The sequence below is a fragment of the Patagioenas fasciata genome, chromosome 1 (genome assembly GCF_037038585.1).
Source record: "Patagioenas fasciata isolate bPatFas1 chromosome 1, bPatFas1.hap1, whole genome shotgun sequence".
Taxonomy (NCBI): Eukaryota; Metazoa; Chordata; class Aves; order Columbiformes; family Columbidae; genus Patagioenas; species Patagioenas fasciata.
Genome location: NC_092520.1, coordinates 61,400,001 through 61,415,677, shown reverse-complemented (window position 1 = coordinate 61,415,677; position 15,677 = coordinate 61,400,001). Strand labels below are relative to the sequence as shown.

The 15,677-nt window shown below is 37.1% G+C and overlaps 1 protein-coding gene and 1 long non-coding RNA gene across 2 annotated transcripts in view; both read left to right on the top strand.

Annotated features, from left to right (window-relative positions):
• The window catches only part of NALF1 (NALCN channel auxiliary factor 1), a 472,983-nt gene that overhangs the window by 47,608 nt on the left and 409,698 nt on the right, over positions 1–15,677 (top strand). The gene's annotated exons all lie outside the window — the stretch shown is intronic.
• The window catches only part of LOC139827672 (uncharacterized), a 19,838-nt gene continuing 6,094 nt past the window's right edge, over positions 1,934–15,677 (top strand). Inside the window, exon 1 of the long non-coding RNA XR_011738595.1 lies at positions 1,934–2,091. This is a non-coding gene — a long non-coding RNA (uncharacterized lncRNA). The remainder of the gene's footprint in view (positions 2,092–15,677) is intronic.

The window sequence follows — 15,677 nt, the reverse complement described above, 5'->3', positions numbered from 1 at the left end:
CACTAGACCAGGTTGCTCAAAGGCCTGTCCAGACTGACCTTGAACACTTCCAGTGATGGGGCATCCACAACTTCTCTGGGCAACCTGTTGCAGATCACTTTCTATGTGATCTATCACAGGCATTTCTTTGTATATTTTTTTGAGTACTTTTGACAGCAGCTCTACATAGAGCAGAAGGGATATTTCAGGTACATGTGAAATCATTACTACTCACGAAGATGAGTGCTCCTATCAAGGTCTATAGACAGATACCTGCAACTTGGAATGCAAACTGGGAGAAGAGGATGTTAATCATGATTACTAAGAAGTCATCTGGAGGAAAAAGGAAAAGAAAGAAACAGACAGATAAAGCTATTTTTAAGTGCTGTCAGCTTTTTAAGATTAAATGGAAATTTGCCCAAACAAGAGATGACGTGAAATGGTAATTCAAATACCCTTTTTGTTTGCTTAGATGCTTTAAGGACTTTACCACCTGCTGAGTGCCTGGAAGTATGAATAAACATTGGAGTGACAGGTTTCACACTGCTACATGGTAGGTTTGCACAGCGGGACTGCATGTTTCCCTACACTATTGGCTGATCTGTTTTTCAAATAAAAACGTGGGTTTAAAATTCTGAGGAAAAAAGGTTCTTTTCATCTTTGCCGTTCAGGGAAGAAATTAATTTTTTACCTAATCCTTCCCAAGAATTATAAAGTTTCTCCAAATACCGAACATTAAAGGAATATTATACTAGTCAATACCCTGAAGAAAGGAGTATAATTTAGGAACTTAAACCCAAAACCCACAAAGAAAATATATGCATTTATGTTTGTGAAAATTACCAGAAATCATTATTCTGTGGAAATTGTCTCCTCCCCAAATCATTCTTTTGTAAAACCTATACAGATATCAGCTGGTGGAAAAAAGGCAAAAGGCACAAAGTAAAACTCTTTTCAATTCAATTGCACAAGATCAAGGTTGTGTTCCCGTACTAGCAGCCTGAAACATTAAGTTCAAGAAGTGTTGAGGCATTGGAATAATTCGTTTGACCGTGGCCAAGTTGGACTTACAGCTTTTTAGTTAGGCAGTTAGTGCTCAGCCTTGGTAAGTAGCAAGGATTGCTTGCCGTTTTTTCCAGTGACTTGTCTGTGCATTGTTAAAAAGTAAATTTCAGTCTTATTCAAAAGTTGGATAGCTGTTTGGAAAGTCTCTAAAGAAGTCCATATACAAGAAATAAAATAGATACACATTTAAATTGTTTGTTAGTGTCCAATAATAATCTCACAGTCATTGTTAATAAACAAACAAGGAAAGAAACACCTAAAATATGATAGGAAGATTAAAGAAAATCCTTTTCATTTGTATAGAGCACTTAATTTTAGCAAATCGGAACTCGTTTCAAATAATGATTAAGATTGAGAAAACTCTGGGAATAGATGCAGCTATTCTAGTTGTTTCTGTAGATAAACATATTGAGACGTAGACCGATGTAGGTTTTTAGTCACAGACCATCTATTTTGAAATTCATCAGCAGAATTTAACAATTTGTTCTTTCATAAGTTTTATATATGACAGCCATTGAATTAAAAAATAACTGGCAAATATTAAGAGTGTGGTGTTCACCACAGCATACCTCAGCAACCAAGATGCTCTCAGTAACAGAAATAAAACAGTGCCATGGTGATATATAGAAGAAACTAAAAAGTTGTCAGGGGTTCAAAGGAGTACTTGTCTGTCAGATTCAAAGCTGCCCTTGCTCTCATCTTCACAAGAGAAGAAATAAAAGCTCATCAGAATATGAATGACAAGGATGTAATTTCTAAAAGACATATTTTGTGAAGGGAAAAATCAAAGTTGTACACATAAAATTATTGAAACTGAAAAACAAAGTAGTTGTCATGGAACGCAGAAGGCATGGATTAAATTTCTTATTTCCTGTTATTCAGAAGAAGATCGTGAAACCAAGTGCAGCCCAGCCCAACTGAGTACCTACTGGGTACTTTCTGGACTGATGGTGGATTATTCCATATTTCTGTTGTTGAAGCTGTTCCAGTTTATGCAAGCAAACAGCTGATAGTGTGGGAAATTGAACCTGAGCCTCTTCTTTCGAGGTCAGTAAATTTATCACTGTATAGAATCAGCATCTTTGATGTAGCTTCTCAGCTGCTTTGTAAAATAGTTTTTTATGGCGACTACCACCTACTAAAACCTATGCTGGCTTTTCTCTACTACTATTGCGGAAGAATGTAGGATAAACTCCAATTACACCTTCATTTTGGTAGCCGACATACTATATTGCCTTCATCACTGTAGTAACTTTGTGCCTCCTACTCATAATGTATTTATCCTCACAGTATTCCTATGATGTTGAGCAGATGGTAAAGTGAATCACTAGGTACAGAGCTTGACTCCTCAAGATCAGACAAGAAAATTGTGATGAAACTAGTTCTGGTTTTCCTTCATCTTTTTGCTAGAGCCCTTGTGTTCTACTGAGAATGATGAGAGTCTCCTTCCAACAGTTGGTAGGCATCGGATTCACCTCCTTTCCCTACACCCTTGGGAAAAAGGAAAAGAGGAGATCCTCTGGTGGTCCTTGTGTTATGTAAACATCCAAAAGTGATGGTTCAGGCTTGGCTTAGCTCAACAGTTATGGAGTTCTCAAATTAGGTTGACTACAAGACTGTCAAAGATAATCCCCCGGCAGATAAAAACTGTGACTTTCCCCTGACTCGAACACACGTTGGCTGCTACTGAGTTCAGATGATTAATTTCAGTCTATTGATTCTACTGGCAACTGCTGCAAGTGTCTCTTCTTGGAGAAGCTGGCTGGGTTTGTAAGGACACTGGAGCTGTGAGTGATATATTACGGTCTTCCCGTGTAGTCCTCTGCACAAGGCAACCACCTGGCAGCACTTTTGTGAGGCTCAGAGGACTGTGACTGAACGAGGCAGCCTCTTTTCTGGGAATCTTCTCATGCTCCTAGAGTGAGACGCTGTTGTTTCCTAGTTGACTCATTTGGAAAGTATGTTGTCTCTGACGTGCCACTGGCAGCCTTTGTGGGAGGGAAGGCGATGGTACCTCGTTTAACACTCTTCAGTGATTTTGAGCTTTCACATTATTAAACATGTATTCCATTAGCCATCTCATCTAGCAGTCACATGTTAATTTGTGCAAAACATAGATGCACCAACATGACATGGGAAAGATTCCCAGAATGTAAAAAAAAAATGACCTTTGATATTTAGTGCTAACCTGGCAGAACAGGAGCAGAATATAGTTTTTTTAAAGCGTGTCGGGTGCTAACTCTTCCCAGCCATCTCCAGATTCATATTTCTTTCCTCACTATCTTCTGTCCTCCCCCCTCATTTTTCCAGTTATGTTCTAAGGATCAATAATTTAATTGTGGAACCTTTTTTTTTTTTTCCTTTTTTTTTTTGCTATAGATAGACAAAAATTTTTCAATGAAATGTGTTTGTGTTGGATTTTAGTTTAGTTTTGTTCTTATATTTAAAACATATGTAGGGAAGAGGAAAGTTCAGACAATATGCTAGTTTCAATAATTTTTTTATGAATGGAAACTGATATTTAGCGTGCTTCTAATGATCAGAAGACTGAAAAATGAAATATTGATACTTTGCATCCTAAGAGTTTCGAAGTTAAAAAAATCTTGTCAGAAGTCTAAGTTGTTAATTTATAAAAGTGTTTTTCTTAACTTGGTTGTTTTTCTTTTATTTGAATATATGAAAATCTGATTTTGATTTATCATCCATTCAGAATGGAAAGATGAGTTAAAATCTTGATATTTTTATGAGCAAGAAAAATGCAGTTTCTTCTATAATGTATTACACAAGCTATCCAGTAATTTCATGGAGTGAATTGTAGCATTGTTGCATATCAACCACCAAAGCTTTAAAGAAGGTCTCTCCTGAAAAAGTGACATTGCAGCTGATACTGTAATATGGAAGATGTTTACTGCTTCCTGTTGGAAACCCTGGCAAACAAGAGAAAGAGACAGGGAAGATAAGCCATAGCCCGTGGCTGAACTTTACAGAAAAATACGCATATGAAATGGAGAATTTCAAGATTTTAAAAATAAAGTTTCTCTCTTCTTCATTCAAACTTTCGTCTCTAAATAGTTTCACATAAAATCAGCAATTTTAAGCAACAACAGTTGCTGTAGATTATTACAGAACTCTCAGAGTACTTTTACAGATCCTTTTTATTAATTTAAATAATATATTATTTTAGTTTATGTTCACTTGTGAAATTACTGATAATTAGAATCAAATTTATTTTGTTAATATACCAAATTAGTAGGAGAGGGAGAGTTTATTAAGTGTAAAACGACAAACTCCCATGACCAAGGTTGTCTGTAAACCCCCTGCCATCCTTGCAATTCAGCAGTAGTTTGGGGAATAATACTGAAGGCATAAGAGAGAAACTTTACTGAAATATCTTCTGTCTATAGCTTCTTTGGCTGTGTTACTCCGTATCGTTTTATTTTCCCTGTAGATGTCGTATTCTGCAGCCTTTACTCTCCACTCTGATAGCTGTCAGACTTTCTGCTGGCCTTTAATGCTTAGGTAGTCATCTAAGGGTATGGAAAATATCAAAGGCTGCTGGTTTCTTGTGAATTTAGTTTCAAGTGCTGACATTTTTTTGAGAGTTGCAGAATATCTGTGTGTGAATTAATACATGCTAAAATGTTATTACTATGCATACTGAATTTGCCAGTGCCCTCTGCATCTGCAGCTCAACAAACTTCTGTTTCTCTCTCTTTTTTTTTTTCTTAAAGTCCCGAGGCAGTTACAGTGGTGGGAATAAGTAATATAGTATTCTCGGGAAGAAATCACAACCTGTAATTTAAAAGAAGCGTAGATTTTGGATGCCACGCTGCAGCTTTGGGGCCAGGAGCCGAGAGCTCTTTGCTCCTGAGGAAGGCAGCTTGGGAAGAGTGCAGCTCTTGATCCTCTGGGAGGTCCAAATAAGCAGGAACCAGGTGTCACTGGCAAATGAGTTTAAGATTATATCAACAAAGTGACTGGCAATAAACATAATCTTGGGTTTGAGAAATAAACCTGCCATTCAGCAAACTGTTCTAGTTGGGTTGCTGACATCTGCCTTAGGGAGTCTGCACTGAAGTATCAAACATATGATGCAATGGTGCAGAACAAATTACATTTAAAATAAACGAAGGAAAGGACATCAAAATGCCTAGAAATGTCAAGCCTGGTAGCAAAATAATCACAGGAGATGAGCTGAATTAGCACTGGTAAGCTAATAAGCACAGTATCTCGTTTTCAAGTAAATGAAAGATTGCTACAGAAAAAAAAGAAATCTCCAGTCCTCCATGACCAGTATTGATTAGGCAAGAGCTGGTGTAGGTTACTCTTGCTTTTGGACATGTCTGTTGGCCTGTCTTGGCCTTATATTTCTTTCCACCATACAACTTGTGAGGTTGTGAATCCAGATCACATAAAAAGGAAATAGATTTGACGAAATGAGGAGTTTGGTGTTGTAAAGCTTTGATTTGTTGAGAGACATGTCACAGATTAAAACAAAAAAAAAACCAAAAATCAGACTGTTGAGAGCTGGTATTAAGACAGGTCACTAGCAGGATAGGTGAGCTAGGTGGCAGGTGGCAAACAGCTCCATAGTCTCTCACCAAGAAAGCTAATGGCAGTATTCTGGTTTCTGAAGTGAAGATGAAAGATGGAAAGTGCATTTTGGGGAAAAGATCCTTGACATTATTTGCCTCAGATGCTCTCTTAAAGATCTGCAATATAAAAATGAAAGTAATACTGTGTAACATAGAGGGTCCAAGGATAACAAAATCAAATGATATCTTGACAGTATTAGATTCTGGGGAAACTAATTTTTGTCATCTCTTCCTATAGGAAGAGAACAATGACAATAAACTTGTATTTGTTTTATTAATTTGCATGCAGAGAAGGATATGCTGCAGGGTCTGTTCAGGAGCTTCACTGAGATATAACTTTGTTCCAAGAGATCCTGTCATCTAAATTTTAAATATGACATGATGGATGAGGATGACATGTAGTACGAAAGATGCTGTAGTAGAGAGGGACAAAGAGCACAGTGATGAAATGTTACAGGGCTCAGGTTAGGCATAAGAATAAATTGTGTAAGATAATAAAGAAAAATAGAATGGTGAGAGTGTTGTTTTGCTTACTGTGGTCAATAAATAATTCCAGTAATGTTGTGAATATCATCCATCTTTATATACCACATCAAGTGAGACCAAAGACCTAAGATGTCTCTACCCGACTCTACAGCCTATCTTCATCTATGTCTGTGGCATCTCTACTTCCTTCCCCCAGTGCCCTCCTTGCTTTATCAGGCTTTTGTGTCCTTCCCCATCACCACTGCAGAGCCAGAATTCAGCTCTGCTGAAGAGGATGGGCATCGTACCACAGATTTCAGCAAAGCCAAGAGCTTGAGCTAGCAGCAGAGTTTTGCCATGGTTGGCAGGAGAGCCCTGAGTGCTCCTTCTCCCAGACCAGTGGAGAGGGAAGCATCTGGAAAGAGACTGGGCGATTCTACCCTCCCCACGCTGTGTGGCACCTGCTCTGCTCACAACGAGTTGTGGGGTCGTGGTGGGCACAGAAGCGGTCTGGAGATGACCTAGGTAGATGAACAGACAGCTTTTGGCTAGAGGAAGAACAAGAATTTCTGGTGATAGAAATTGTCATAAGAGATGGAAGAGATGTTTACATGCTAAGAGATGTAAACAGTTATCAGGCAAAAAAATTGCTAAAGGGAAAGAGATAAGTCAGCAAGACAAAACCAAAAATTGAAATGCACTCTGTGAATACACCAGAATGTCTCATGGTCAACCCAGAAGCATTTAGTTTGTTTTTCCCACACAATGTGGCAAATTCTGCATTGTCATTCTAGACATGATCATGATACCAGAGAACATGACATTAAGAAATAATATAATTTATTTTCTTGAACCGCTTACAATCTTCCATCTACTTATTATTAGGAATACAAATGTGTGCTTCATGTTTTAAATTAAAAATGGCAAGCTTATTAATCACTGAGAAACTCTACAAAATTACTCATTTTGAAATATTGACATTGCAAACCCTTTCCCAGCAGTATGTAAAGCAAACACTTCTCAATGACATTTTGTTGCCAGATTTTGGGTTTTGATTAAGGCAGGCTTATTAGTTGATATTGTTTTTTTTACCAAACCAATAATTCTCTAATTCTCCTTTGAGTACTGCTAAGCTTTAGACTTTAAATTGCAATTAAATATAAACTAACAGAGGCTTCAGTTGTAACAGAATATCAAAAACACAAATAACTTTTTTTTAAATTAAAAATTATTTATTTGACAACTTAAAAAAATATTTCTGTGTCAAATTTGAGTAGACTAATTTGGTTTACAACAGTTGGAAATGAGCATTCACTTTTTTTTTTTTTTAAAGAAAGCTGAGCTTTATGTCTTTATAGTATTGAAGACAGAAAAAATAGGTGCAGTAAATATTTCATAAATTTAAAACATCTGATCTGATTGTGAAATAATGATTTTTTGTTTAGAAATATTTTTCCTAAAAAACTTTATTTTTAAATAGAAAAGGGTGTACATAACTAATGAAAATCACAAATCATGCAATGTAACTTTATTGCACACTCTAAAATTGTTCCTGCATGAAGCTCCTTTTGTGTTCATGTATTTGTTCAGGTTTTCTCACACTTTTCTTACACTTTAAAGCCTACTCTGCCCGATCCTGATCCCTTTAAAGCTCACTTCTCCACTCAGGTTAAGAGTTCTGAAAGTGTGTTTCAAGTGTAAGGTGGAGCAATGAGCCACACTGCGGACACCCCATGCACTGCTTCAAGCTCAGGTCACTTGAAGCTTGTGCTAGTCTAGGGCAAAGAAACAAGTTGCTTTGTGTAAACCTTTTTTTTTAACTTTTGAGGTCAGATACTGAATACTAAACTGGTGGTAAAATTAGTACCATTATATTATGATTCTGTATGATATGAAGCTGATATTTATATCATATCTCGACATTAATTGACCTGTGAACAATCTGGGCTAATGAAAGTTCTCCTGCAAGCAAGTCCATACGCTGAAACATAGGTATTTGCTTGGATCTCTTTTATTTCCTGTTTGAGAGGTACAAATGCCTTGTGGATGCCACAGTGCTGGTGTAGAATTAGTTTGGATACTGGAAGCAGTGCTCGTATGCACTGCTTCATGTAGAGAAGGTGTGATTGATGCTTGGGCCATACAGTATAAATGTGAGTGACATTACTTTTTGTGCTTGCACACTCCAAATGCTATTCTTAGGAAAAAATTGGCTCAAAAGTTTATACAGAATGCAGAATATGGTATATTAATGCCGGCCCCAAAGTTTTAATATTTACAGCATAAAAGCAGCAATATGTATATTAGAAAGGCCTCAAGCTTAGCTCTATCCATTTATCATTTTTACATAAGTGTATTTATGTAATTAACCCTTATTTCAAACAAAATCTCCCAGTGGTTATGATGAAAACTTTCTGCTGAATTTTCAGAAAGAAACTGTCTGAATTGAGCATTTTTAATATACCCTGCTAATATTTGGAATGGCACTTTTAAAATCAGTGTAATCAGTCATTTAAATAGAAGGTTTGCTTTTAACTTGGCAGAAAATGCATTCTGTACTGAAAGCTTAAATTCTCTAATTTCTGGAAGGCTGCTGTGACTGAGATGCTTCAAATTCAAAGTTGCAAAGTTAACTCAGACTTTCCTCTACAGCTGTGCTTATCACTTCCATAATGCCACAGAAAATCTTATTTTCTGTTAGAGATACTGTTTTATAAATTAGTAAGTCAATGGTTTCACTTAGAACTGTTTGAAAAATTAATCTAATCAAGTTCTGATATATGTTTTTTCTCCATAGCTAAAACTATATATTAAATAGGCTTGCAAAATACATTTAAACAGCCTTTACCTGGAAGTGGGAAATACCAGGGAAATCAGCTGTGGAAGATACACAAATACAATCCATTCAAATTAGAAAGGAAAAAGATAAATTATCTCAGGAAGTGTAAGTAAACAAAATGATATTTGAAATCCCCAGCTGTAAAATCACTGTTTTTTACTGCCTAACACAGGAGAAAAGCAATAAACGTGAGTCACCTGTGTCAGCAGAGAGTGATTTGCCTGATCAGTAGACCAACATTTCTCTCCTTTCGCATTCCACCTGCTGTTCAGCTAACGATGGGAAGGGGAGAAAATGTTGCAGTAAATGAGACAGAAGGGGAATATTATTTGTAAAATATTTGAAACCACATATGTTAGATGTATTTTTCCCCTCTGTCTGCATCTTATATATATATCACCTTCTAAAAAAGCCATCTTGTTTTCTGTGAATGAAAGCAGGAATATGATATTGCAATGTCCTCCTAAGGACAGCAAAAGATTCATCTATAGTCCTGGGATCTGTAGGTAACCAAGAAAGGAGTGGGCCTGCAGGGGGGTGTTGGTCCCTCTTTGTCATTTTGGGATCCTGGGTGGACTGAGTTGAGCTTCTCTGCTTCTCACTTTGGATTTTGACTGAAAGTAAATTTTGTGATGTCACAGTCCGGTGCCTGGTGGGCCCCCAGGGAGTCAATGAACTCCCCAAGCATGACAAGACTTGGAACATCTCATTTTCATTTTACTTTGACCTTAATTGGCAAGAACCAAAACATCTACAGAAACAGCTTAGCCTTTGATAAATTAGGAAGGAATAGACATGTGCAGTCATACATGGTATCTTTTTAGACTAGTCCATCAGAAGTCAAACTGTCTTGGGGCTTCCAAATGAGCAAATAAAGACCTTCCAGATTTTTCACCTCACACAATCAAATTGCATGTCTTACTGCTAAGAGTGCACATTTTTCTACACACTGAAGTATCTCACATATACTGCTTCAACATAGCTTAATCCCTTCTTACCATGATCCTACTTTGCACTTTGTGGAAATGTTTATGCTGCTGAGTATGTGCATAAATTAAAAAGGGCAAGGGCACTGCAGCCGTGATGGTCCAGAATTGAGCAGTTTATGGTTAGCTCAGTTCCTGGATCTGTTTAGGACAAGTACATATGGCTTTTTCCAGCACAGTTGCTCTTGAGAATGGTTTGGTTTTGCACAGGTTCCATGAGAGCCACTTGGCTTCAATGTGAAGGATCAGTCCCATATTGTCTTCCATTTAGCACAGAGAAATAGCTTATTATGCCACTAATTTGTCATTTCTCGCTTTCCTCAAGTCAGCGCCCAGGAATTCTTAATTGGCCACAATATAACCTCTTATTTCCAACATGTATGCCCAAAATAACTAATGGGGTCACTCAAATCTGCATTTTATCTGTCAAATCACCCCCTGTTCTACATGCTTCTGCATCTACCTCTAAAAGCCTCCTTTATACCATCCAAATGTTTTCCTTTTTTTTTTTTTTTTGCTTTCCAGTCTAGGGAAGATTCTGTTTCTCTGTTTATGTACAACAGTTTTTTAACAAAATATTTTGTAGTTATTGAGACAGCTCATTATCTTTTGGACTGGAAGGAGAAACAGAACAGCACAAAAGGATTTACTAAAAATGCATGTTTGGCTAAGCACTCCAAGCAGACAAGGTTTTCCTGGGTTGGAGCTTTTTGTTTAAATTTCTTTGTTGTGTTCTTTTCTTATTCAGGCTTTACTTAGGATGCAGCAGGTATTTGAAGGAAGTAATTTTCTTCTGGCTGCAGCTCAAGTTTTCAAGCAAAGTCTCCGGTGTCAATTTTCAGGATGTTTTCGTTGACCAAAGATTTCTGTCAAAATCAGGACAATCAGTTTTAGATATGTTCTTGAATCTTAGATTTTTAATAGTTCTGAATAAGTTGCTTGCCTGGAGTTATCCAAATCATGAACGAGGTTGAGAGTATAATTCAGATTGCTTTGATTAAAATTGGTTTTAGTTACTTGTTTTCCACTTCTATGGCTAAAACAGTTCAGACAAAAAATATCACGGAAGTAGGAAACAAAAGTTCAAGGACAGAAGCAATCACTCTCACACTGTGAGTTTGAGGAGGTTTGCGTGTGTGACCCAATGATCTGCCAGAGAGAGCTATTTTCAAAGTGAAGATAACATCAGAAGTATGCTAGCTTGGAAAATTGCTACATTGAGTATGAGTTGCCAGTACCTGTAAGGTGAAATGAAATCTGCTAAGGAAGATGGTAGGTAGCGTTGGATGGGAAAGGTTAAAGATGAGGATCAGAATTATGGTGAGACAGCAAAGAAAAATTTACAGTCATGTTTATTCCTCTGATTTCTTTCTGGGAGTGCACTGCAATTTGCCTAGGCTGAAGCTTGGAGTTGTCAGGTCCATGGAAATGTTTCTGTCCCAAGGGCTGCAAAAAGGTTCCTGCTTCTGTTCTGGCTTTATCTTATTGTTTCCCTTCAAGTTGAAATTATACATTTGTCTGTAAGTGCAATATGCTCTATTCTTGAAATGGCTCTTAAGTATGGAGAAATCACTAGTAGTGACCTGTTTCTCAGCTTTAACCCTGAACAATACATAGTACTGTATTTTGAGATACTGCTAGCCAGTATGTCCAATATATTTTTTGTTACACAAAGGTTGTTAAATCAGAACTCACATTGATCCTAAATGGCTGCTGTAAAATAAGACAATATAATTCCTAAATTGCTTCATTAAATTATGTACTGTCTTTACAGAGGTAAGGGTGTGGATGTAAACGTATCTTAGCATTTGCAATCTTCTGTTGATATTATGTGTTCCAAAATGTTCTCTTTATTTGAAATATATTTCAATTTGTTCATACTACTTGGTACAATCTTTAACTTATGACAAATATTCAGTGAAAACAAGGCATATATATCCATCACTTGGTTAATTTTTACTTTTAAATCCAGAAAAAGGCTGGAGTTGAGTTTCTCTTTGTTTCCTTGGAAACAAATGAAGGGCTGACTTCAAGTAGGTCTACACTTGAAATGAGGGGGTGGAGCTTTGATGTTGCAGTTCTTATTGTGATGCAGAAAGGGAAAGCGATTCTTGTAGAGATTCTGCTTTATTGCATTTACAAGAATAGGGAGTCTAGCTAATATGATAGAAACCAGGTAGTTTCGTTTAGTAGGATGAAAGGGAAATGGGAAAATGGCAGATGCACCAAGTCAGTAACCTTCAGCTTCTGAAGTTCAGTCGAGTAGCTCATCCTCCTGCAAAGATGACTAGCCAAAACAGGATAATTGTTGCCGTCAATTTATTTATCTTCCAAATATGAAAAGAAACTCTGCATTTTTCCTTGCCAGTAATTTCCATCAGTGGCTGCATAAATGTGCATCATTTTCACTTACAGTAATAATTTATTTACAATTTTCCAGTCAGTTCATGGACCTGGTCAAGTAAAGTTTAAGATGTCTCAGGGAATAGCTAGTAGATCATTTTCTGTTCTCACTGAGGCAAGCTTTCCAATGGGAATTTGACCAAGAATCCCTCTCTAATAAGTCACTTGGATAAGAAAGTGTTTTGAATTGTCATTTAGATAATTAAGATATCAGAATGATGTACATTATTTAGGGTTTTGTAGTCTAGTTTCTACTGTTATCTTTTGCTTATATACTATGAATAATAATATTGATATATATTCCTGTCAAGACAATTATACATAGAAAAAATTAAGTTCTGAAATATTACTACTTTGCTGAATTTTCCACAAAGAAGGAGATAAAGGGGCACTGGGATCTACAGGGATTTGGATTAATCCTCTCTATACTTTGGCGGTGGTGAGTACTATTAATATACCCATTTTACAGTGAACGTAATTAGGCTTTCTTTCCACAATTGTTAATACCTGATCCGTGTGCTACTGGATGACCCAGGAGTGCTAATTTCATCTGGATGAGGAATGGACACACAATTACCTTTCTGGCAAATTCACCTGAGCACGTACACAGAGCTTCTGTTGGTCTGACACTTTTAGGATGGTTTTTTCTGGGTAGCAGTGGATAGACAATATTTGAGCGGTTTTCAAGCTTGCCAGGGTAAAGCTAATTTGTCAAAAACCCCCCTTTGAATACATTTGAACCAGAAGCTGGCATTTGCACATGATCTATGCTTTGCATCATGAATTTGTGATGATTTTTATCTGACAAGCTATTTCAAAGTTGGATTTGCTTTAGTATCAAATTCTGTACGTAGGCATAGCTTTTGGCAACTAGTTCATTCTATAGGAATAGGAACAGGGAAGACTAATATCTTGATTCAGTTTTCTGTCTCTAAACATTTGTTCAGCAGGGCTTGTAAGCATATGGACAACACTGAGCATGTGGATAGGGCTTAAGCAAATGTTATCCGAAGACAAAAAGTACAAATTTGCTCCCAGCTGTGGGACTGCTGACAAGTAATTGATTGGATCATTTTGAATAGATTTTTCTGTTGGTATCCTCCTTCCTGAACTTTCTGATGATCTTCTTTGGTTTTATTTAGAGCAATTAAATTAAGTTTTGTATGTTCTTGGCATAATGCATGTTAAAATCATAGATTGTTCATATTTTCCCTAAAATTTTTATTCAATGTAAAAAACGTGTGTTTTTAAGAGAAATGGTGAGAAAGGGAAAAAAAAAAAACACAATAAGCTAAACAGTAGTAATATTTTATAGGCCTAATCAAGACTGCAATAATTAGATTCACTATAAAAATATTTTTGTTGCTAATAGCACATTAGATTACTTTTACATATTAACATAGTTTGAATTCTGTTGCTCCAATCCAGCAAACCCTTATTCGTTAAAGTATTTTGTATTGATCGTTGTTTATTTATGAAGACTAGCAGGCTGCTCACAGGGATTTAGAAAATCAGTTCCTAACTTACTTTTCACTTTTTATTCTTGCTTCTCAGTATTCTAGTTCCACTTAGAGTGGATAATGAAAGTAGCCTGCTGTCTGTTTCAGTTAGTTTGGGCTGTTGTCCTCAGCCAGTGTAATTTTATGGTTTACACATATTAGCACAGCACCAGCATGCTCAGGTTTCCATTTCTGCAGGAACAAGAAAACCAAATAAGTAAACTGGTTCAATTGATTCTTCTGTAAAAAAAAAATCATGGCAACATTACGACTGAGATAAATCTGTACATTAAATAAAAAAAAGGCACACTTTCGTTCCAACCAAGTCTAAACCACCACCTACTAATGGCAGGACTCAATTGTGTGAAATCTAGGGGTTTTTTTGTTTGTTTGTTTGTTTTTTAGGTTACAGCTTGATAGAATAAACTTTGAGTTTTTCTATCCCGTTTCCTAACTCTATTACTAATAAACAGGTGGCTGCTAAGTAACAAGTGATTTTGTTCAAGAAGGTTACTGTCCATGGAAAGGGTATTTGGGGACAATGTGCTCCTCACCCTCATGCACAGCAGGAACACAGCGATGACACCTCTCTCACACACCCTTGGCACTAAGACTCTGTCTCCTGTGCCTGTGTACTGGGTGGCAGTGGCTTTCTCCTGGCCGGTGGCAGCCCTGCCAAAGCCAGATGGTGAGTGAACCAGGCAGCCAGGAGGAGACACCACCAAACCCTCATGGTTTTCCTCCCTCTGACTAACTGGGATGGACACAGTGGGAAGAAGATCAGATTTTGGGGCTGCTTGTGGGGCAGGGAGGAGTTGGGACTTGATCTGGCTGGTGGTCACACTTTCACGGCATGTTCACCACATATCGCCAGCTGAGGTTTTCTCTTACTGAATCCGTGTTACCAAATGTTCTATGCTTGGGGTCAATCTCAATTAACAAACCAGATATTTATTTATTTTAATTTCTGGATGGTAAACTGAACTGTGTAGCAGTGATGTTATCCTATGGCTTTTATAGACCTGCTTCTTTCCCTCCACAAGATGGTCAGTTTAATGGGGTGATCCAGGTGACTTGTGAGCCTTCACTACTTCAGAGAAGCTGGAGGGATAGTTAGACACATACAGTAGATATATGTGGTGCCATATTGTCATTTTTAATAGTATTTTTTTTTCTCTGATCAGATCCAAACTTTGACCTTTTAACTACTACTGATTTATTTACACAGTATGTTTTATTGATCTACTTACATCTGAACTCATTAAACTCATAAAATGAGCTACAAGCAGAGTAAAATATGGCATTATCAAAGCTAACAGAGAGATCAGATTATTATATGCCCAATACCGCTGTTTTATTGAGTTCCCTGGAAGGAGAAACACTCTGGTGACAGGCGTCTTCCAGCACCACTGCAATGGATTATCTCCCACTCCGCCCATATTTTTGGTAAATGAAAACACACTTTCATCCTCTAGTCCAGTGAACATGTTCACAGAAATGCTCAAGCATTGTACAAGCATTAAAATGGCAAAAGCACTTGTAAAATTTCCCAGCATGTGAGATCTTATATGCATAAAATGGCAGTAGTCTAGCAGCCAAATATTCATGAAAAAAAGTGTTTTACAGTACTAATACATGTTTTCCTGATGGATTAGAATAAAACACAGTGGCTTTGTTTATGGTCATGTAGTCATTATTCCAATTTTAAGAGGTAAGAACATCCCACGCTCAGGGTGGTTTAGTATAGATAATTCCTATACAAAACTGAGGCATTTTTCCCATTAATTTTCCTCCTTGTTTCCAGCTACTTAATCAACTTAGCTACTCCTGGTAAACTGAGGGATAA